Here is a 7864-nt window from a genome sequence, read left to right on the forward strand (position 1 = left end):
ATGTTAATGTTCTTTGCTCTGTGGCTATTAGTATTTGCATGTGTGTTGGTTCACCTTGCCTAGATGCCGTGTAGTGTTAGCATGAAGCATCTAGGCATACAAACAAAAAAATGACCGAGCATACTCATCAACTCCTAGACCTTCAGCCTACGGGTTTCATTTGCATAAACTAGCGCCTTTAGTTTTGTTTTTTTTTTTCTTGTATGAATCACAGAAGAAAAGTAGTAAAGTGACTGCATCTTAAAATTAAAACGAAAATCACAGTTAAAGTCATGTGACGTTCATGTGAAGACAATGACAAAGTTCTGGGGATTCCTTATGACTCAGGTTAATAAACCAATTATGTTGAAACGTATAAGTTATTATAATTTCAGTCAATGGCATTTTCATATCTTTTTATTAAGGAAAGCTTATAATCGCAACAGAAATAAATGATACGAAGAAAAACTAAAAGAAAAATCAGAAAAAAAAAAATCCTTTGAATCTAGCTTGCAGTTTCCCTGGAATGTAAAGCTTCGAAGACCAGTTCAGGAGACACAGACGGAGGATGATAAGAAGGATGAATGAGAGAGGAAGGAGGGCGAGAGAAAGAGAGAGGGAGGGAGGTAGGAGAGCGAAAGGAAGAGAGAGGGAGGGAGGAAGGAGGGCGAAAGAAAGAGAGAGAATAGGGCGAAAGAGGGAGGAGGGCGAAAGAAAAAGAAAGGGAGGGAGGGAGGAGGGTGAAAGAAAGAGAGAGGGAGGGAGGAAGGGGGAGAGGGAAGAGGATAGGGAAGAAGGAAGTGGGAGACAAGGAGGAAGGAAAAGGGGAGAAGAAGAGGAAAAGGGCGAAATAGGGAAGAAGGGAAGAGGAGGAGGAGGAGAAAGTTAAGAATAGAGAATGAGGAAATAATAAGATAGAAGGGGGGAAGCAAGATGAAGGAAGGGGAAGAGAAAGGGGAAAGAAAGAAAGGAGTGAGGGAAAGGAGAGAGGGCAGAGCAACAGTAGAGAGAGGGGAAGGGAACGAGAGTGAAGGGGAGAACATGTGAAGGAGAGAGTGAGAGGGGGAAAGGGAGAGAGCGGAGGGGGGGGGCCCGGGAAAAACGAGAAAAAGGAGAGGGGAACAGCAGGATGGAAAGAGTGAGGAAAATTCGAAAAGAGGGGAAAGAGGACAAAGGGAGACGGGCGGAGGAGACAAAGGGAGAGGTCGGAAGAGGGGAGACGGGGAGAGGGGGTTGGGGGGAGGGATGAAAAAGGTAAAGAGAGGGAGGGAAAGGGAAGAAGAGAAGGAGGGGTAGGGAGGGAGGAGAGTGTCAGGTAATAGTGAAAGTTCTCCACTAAGTCCTTTTATCTTGGAAGTTTCGCTCACATTGCGGACGGAGTTTCATTATCTTTACGAAGAAGGAAGAAGCTTTGTTGGAATTTTGATCTGTCGGGAAGCCTTACTGAGGATGGCGGGACCTGGGGCTGCTTGGCTCTCTCGCTCTCTGTCTCCTCCTCTCCCACGGCCTCTATCTCTCTCTGTCTCTCTGTCTCCTCCTCTCCCACGGCCTCTCTCTCTCTTTCGCTCTCTGTCTCCTCCTCTCCCATGGCCTCTCTCTCTCTCTGTCTCCACCTCTCCCATGGCCTCTCTCTCTCTCGCTCTCTGTCTCCTCCTCTCCCACGGCCTCTCTCTCTCTCGCTCTCTGTCTCCTCCTATCCCACGGCCTCTCTCTCTCTCTCTCTCTGTCTCTCTGTCTCCTCCTCTCCCACGGCCTCTCCCTGTCGCTCTCTGTCTCCTCCTCTCCCCCGGCCTCTCCCTCTCTCGCTCTCTGTCTCCTCTTCTCCCACGGCCTCTCTCTCTCTCTCTCTCTCTCTCTCTCTCTCTCTCTCTCTCTCTCTCTCTCTCTCTCTCTCTCTCTCTCTCTCTTTCTCTCTCTCTCTCTCTCGCTCTCTCTCTCTCTCTCTGTCTCCTCCTCTTCCACGGCCTCTCTCTCTCTCTCGCTCTCTGTCACCCCCTCTCCCACGGCCTCTCTCTTTCTCTCGCTCTCTGTCTCCTCCTCTCCCACGGCCTCTCTCTCTCTCTGTCTCTCTGTCTCCTCCTCTCCCACGGCCTCTCTCTTTCTCTCGGTCTCTGTCTCCTCCTCTCCTACGGCCTCTCTCTCTTTCGCTCTCTGTCTCCTCCTCTCCCACGGCCTCTCTCTCTCTCTGTCTCCTCCTCTCCCACGGCCTCTCTCTCTCTCTCTCTCGCTCTCTGTCTCCTCCACTCCCACGGTCTCTCTCTCTCTCTCTCGCTCTCTGTCTCCTCCTCTCCCACGGCCTCTCTCTCTCGCTCTCTGTCTCCTCCTCTCCCACGGCCTCTCTCTCTCTCGCTCTCTGTCTCTTTGTCTCCTCCTCTCCCACGGCCTCTCTCTCTCGCTCTCTGTCTCCTTCTCTCCCACGGCCTCTCTCTCTCTCTCGCTCTCTGTCTCCTCCTCTCCTACGGCCTCTCTCTTTCTCTCGGTCTCTGTCTCCTCCTCTCCCACGGCCTCTCTCTTTCTCTCGGTCTCTGTCTCCGCCTCTCCCACGGCTTCTCTCTCTCTCGCTCTCTGTCTCCTCCTCTCCCACGGCCTCTCTCTCTCTCGCTCTCTGTCTCCTGCTCTCCCACGGCCTCTCTCTCTCTCTCTGTCTCTCTGTCTCTGCCTCCCTCCTTCCCTCCCTCTCTCACCCTCCCTGTCTCTGTCAGTCAGTCTGTCTCTTTCTCTCTTCCTGTCTCAGTATGCCTGTCTCTCTCTCTCTCTCTCTCTCTCTCTCTCTCTCTTCCTGTCTCAGTATGCCTCTCTCTCTCTCTCTCTCTCTCCAACTCTTCAATATCATTCTTTGCCTTTATTTCTCTGATTTAACACAATTCTTCCTTAACTTTTCCTTTGTTCCTTGTGCTACACTGTTTTAGTTCTCTTTCTTAGCTGTCTTTTGCATTTCTTTGCCTTTGGTTTATCTTCGTCGTATTTCATATATGTCTTTGTGTTTTTCTTTTCTTTTATTTTATTTTCTTTCTTTCTCTCATTGTCTTTATTGCGTCTTTGGTTTCGTATTACGCCGTGTTCTTCTCTATCTATGTTCATACCCGTGTTTGATAGTGATCCTAATAACACATAATACGTACCAGCATCTTCTCGAAAAACAGTACATTTTCTCTTCACTGTAGTTATAACGAAACATCCTACTCTTCTTTTACCATTACCCTGTCTTTTTTGTGACTGTCAGTTGCATACTTCTGCGTTACTTTACTATGATATTTTATGCATGCTCTCTCTCTTTCACTCTTTCTGAACCGTCTGTTTTTTTGTTATTTAAATTTTTGTGTTCTCTCTCTCTCTCTCTCTCTCTCTCTCTCTCTCTCTCTCTCTCTCTCTCTCTCTCTCTCTCTCTCTCTCTCTCTCTCTCTCTCTCTCTCTCACTTATGTAAATGAAACACACACACACATAAAAAGAGGCAAATTGATATTATCTATTCACTTATCCATTTATCTATTTATCAGTTTATATATCAGTGTATGTTCGTTAACAGGTATGGGGTGCTCGTAAATATAAATTTGCAAATACTGATTGTGCTCATACAGAGTAATTGGTTACAGTCACTTTTGAGTTGTTTTGATTAACAGAAAAATGTGACCAATCTTTTTGTGTCCCTATTATTTAGAATACGTAATTTCCAGGAATAATGCAAATTAATTATGCTAGAATTAATCAACATAGCTCGAGTATGTACATTACAGTGAGATATTTGTCAAGTGTGGCGCTTTTTTGTAAATTTCCGATGAATGCCTAGAAAGAAAATAAGTTAAATTTTCATACATAAAGATTTGTGTGAGTGTGTGTGTGAGTGTGTGTGTGTGTGTTGTGTGTGCATATGAATACATGCATGCATACATACATACATACATACATACATACTTACATACATACATATACGCACACACACACACACACACACGCACACACACACACAAATCTTTATTTTGTGTGTGTATATATATATATATATATATATATATATATATATATACATATATATATGTATATATATATATATATATATATATATATATATATATATATATATAAATATATACATACATATATATATATATATATATATATATATATATATATATATATATATATATATATACATATATATATAAACATACATACATATTGTATATGTATACGTATATACATAGTGTGCGCATGTGTCTATTTACAGTATCTTACAGTATCTATTTACAGTATTCCGCTTCCCATACAAAAAATGTATATTAGTTGAACATATATATTTGGTTATTTCCTCTTCTCTTTTCCTTCCTTCTCCTTTTTCTCTTACCTAATCATCCGAAGCGAAATCGAAACGCATCGCCGTTCTCTTTCGAACTTTGGAAATCCTTTTTGTTCGCTTTCTAAACTTTCGGCGAGTTTTTTTTTTTTTTTCTTTCTTATTTCATCCATTTGCTTCTTCCATGCTTCTTCTGATCCTTTTCCTCTCCCCTTTTTAATCTCCTTTTCATCCTTCTCTCTTCATCTCCATCCCTCCCCTCCATTTCTCTAATCGGTTCTTCCCAATCGTCTCTTTTATCTGTCCCCTCTCTCTCTTCTCTTTCTTTAAGACCTTTCTCTTGTCATTTCCCCTCACCTCTCTTTTGCCTCAGCAGCTCCTCGTTTTGCCTCTGTCTCTTCCTCCTACGATTTCTATTTCTCTCTATTCCTCCCTCCTCCCCTCAATCCTGTTTACCCTCTTCATCTATCTCTTTCGATTTCTCACCCTTTCCTCCTACCTCTCTCCCCCTTCTACCTTTACTCCCTCCCTCCCTTTCTCCCCTTTGTAGTGCCTCCCAAAACCCAGTAGCATAGATGATACTCAAGACTATCTATCTTTCTTTCTCTCTTTCTCTGTCTATCTATCTATCTATCTGTCTAGTTCTCTTTCTTTTTCGCCCCCCCTCTCTATATATCTATCTATCTATCTCCTCTCTCTCTCTATTTCTATCTATCTATCTCCTCTCTCTCTCTCTCTCTCTCTCTCTCTCTCTCTCTCTCTCTCTCTCTCTCTCTCTCTCTCTCTCTCTCTCTTTCTCGTTTATCATATGTTTTGCATATGACGGGTTTCTGCTGCCACCACCAGACATTCATCGCCTGGGAGTCTGATATGAGCTCTCTGCAGGATGGATTCGCATCTGAAGGAGTATGTAAACCAACTGTCGAACAGCTAGTCTCATTCATTAAAATACGTGCGGCAATATTGACATGTAAACTAAAACAATGCGATGATGCAAACAAGAAACGTTCACGAACGCGGTAAAACTATAAAAACGTTAATGGTTAAACACTACACATAAGGTAAAACGTTAAACACTTAAAACGTGGCGCGTAACGCAAGGAACAAACACGTGACTCGCAATACTGAACAAACATGCAACACGTTACGTTAAACACTGAACAAACGTAACACATGACAACGTTTAACTACGTAACACATGAAAACGTTAAAGCAAGTAACACATAACAACGTTAAAGCAGGTAACACATGACAACGTTAAAGCACGTAACACATGACAACGTTAATTCACGTAACACATAACGTAAAAACACATAACACATGGCACTGAACACATAACTAACACCGAACACACAACTAAACTACCTACCCAACGCAAACTAGACTAATCTAACCACTTAACAAGGGTGCCACGGAGTACCGGAACACAAACCGCGAGGTCAAAATCATGAGCACCAAGGTCAGCGGAACGTAACCTGCAGAAGGTACGGCAGCCGGCGGGTGGAGAAGCCCAGGTCTCGAAAACCGTCTCCTTCAGAAGTTTCTCTCACCCTCTGCTTCTCTGGCCACTCCCTACCTGCCGGAAATCCCATGAAGAAGGACAAAGGCGCGCGTAAATGTCTTGAAGACGGGGCTGAGGCGGTCGTTCGAGGCGGGGTGCCAAGAGCATGACGAGGCACGCTTGGTTGGTGTCAGGCCCCACGCCTTCCCTATCTTCACTATCTAACTTCTTTTTTTTATATTACTTTTTAATGAATATGTTTCTATCTTTATTATCATTATTTTTTGTACTTATTTTCTTCTTATTATTATAATCAGCTATTGATAGTTTTGTTGTTATTTCTTAATTGTTTTGATTTTCATTATTGTTTTATCATTATGATTATTATTATTATCATCGATATAATTATCACCGTTAATGTTATTTCTATTATTACTATTATTTTTTATCATAATTGCTATTAATACTATCATTTTTATAATTGCTATTAATACTATTATCGCCATTACTATTATCATTAACATCATTATCCCTATAGTTATTATCAATCTTTTTCATTAATATTATCATTACTACTATTTTCACTATTATCATCATAATTGCTATGATTATAGTTATCATCATAATGATTATAATAGTTATTATCAATATTATTACTATTATTATTAACATCACTATAGTCAACAGTATTTTTATTATTATCATTACTACGTTTTTATTATGATCAATAATGATCATTATTCTACAGATTATCTTCATCATTATCATTATTATCATTACTACGTTTTTATTATGATCAATAATGATCATTATTCTACAGATTGTCTTCATCATTATCATTATTATCATTAATATCGTTATTATTATAATCATCATCGCTATTAATTTTAGTATCGTTATTATCATTATAATCATCATCCTTATCATTATCAATTTTATTTTCATGATTATCGTTACTGATTATCTAGGGCGGGGGCTCATCCACAATGCAGTAAAATTAAATAGCTTCATGATATTGATATAAAATAAATAAATAAATAAAAGGGGAGCTTCTCATACGCTCTGCACCACACGCCGGGCTCCACCAAAGAGTAATTGTTGCTATACGTGCGAGGACAGAAGCAAACATAGCATAAACTAGACATAGTGAACAACATGGCGCATCTCTTTACTTGCTGTTGTTTATCACAGAAAAGCACTTATCACAGTGTGGGTAATACTAACGTTATCACAATATACTTAGGATAACTTTTATTATTAGAACACGGAGCATTACTGCACTATCGCGTATGTACTCTAATACTGTCGTAATCATAGCCAACCCAGAATCAATGGTACTATTTATATAATTATCATATGATCATCCTCATTATTATTACTTTTGTTATTATCATTTGATTAAAAAATCATTCATATCATTAATCTTATCATCATCGTTGTTATTATCATTATTGCTACTATTATAGTTATCCTCATAATATGATTATTCTAAGGGTTTTGGGAAAAGATTGCTTTTTGTACGATTATGAAAATAAAAAGACTTTTGATCATTATTTCAATTATTATCAATATCATCATCATTATCATTATCAACATTTCTATTTTCATCATTAACATGATTATTTTATTGTCATTGTTGATATTATTAATATCATTATCATTAATGTTATTGTTATTAAAATTATTATTACTTTTATTATCATCCCTATTTTCTCTCATCACCAACATAATCGTCTTCAGTATTAATATTATTATTATTATATTTTTCTATCGTCATAACCATTATCAATGATATCATTATTACTAGTACTTGTTGTTATTATCATCAGCATCAATAGGATTATTGTTATTATGATTACTAGTATTACTATTATTACTAGCAACATCATTGATATTACTCTCATTATCATTATCGTTATTATTATGTTATTTTCATTCGTACTATTATCAGTATCATCATTACAGTGCATATCATGCTATCCTTTTATAATTATCCTTCAAAGTACAACGGTTCTTTTTAAATATCCTAATCATCATCACTGTTACTGCTTCTAATATTTTTATTATTATTGTTGTTATTGTTATTATTATC

Source organism: Penaeus vannamei, chromosome 5, assembly GCF_042767895.1.
Source record: "Penaeus vannamei isolate JL-2024 chromosome 5, ASM4276789v1, whole genome shotgun sequence".
NCBI lineage: Eukaryota > Metazoa > Arthropoda > Malacostraca > Decapoda > Penaeidae > Penaeus > Penaeus vannamei.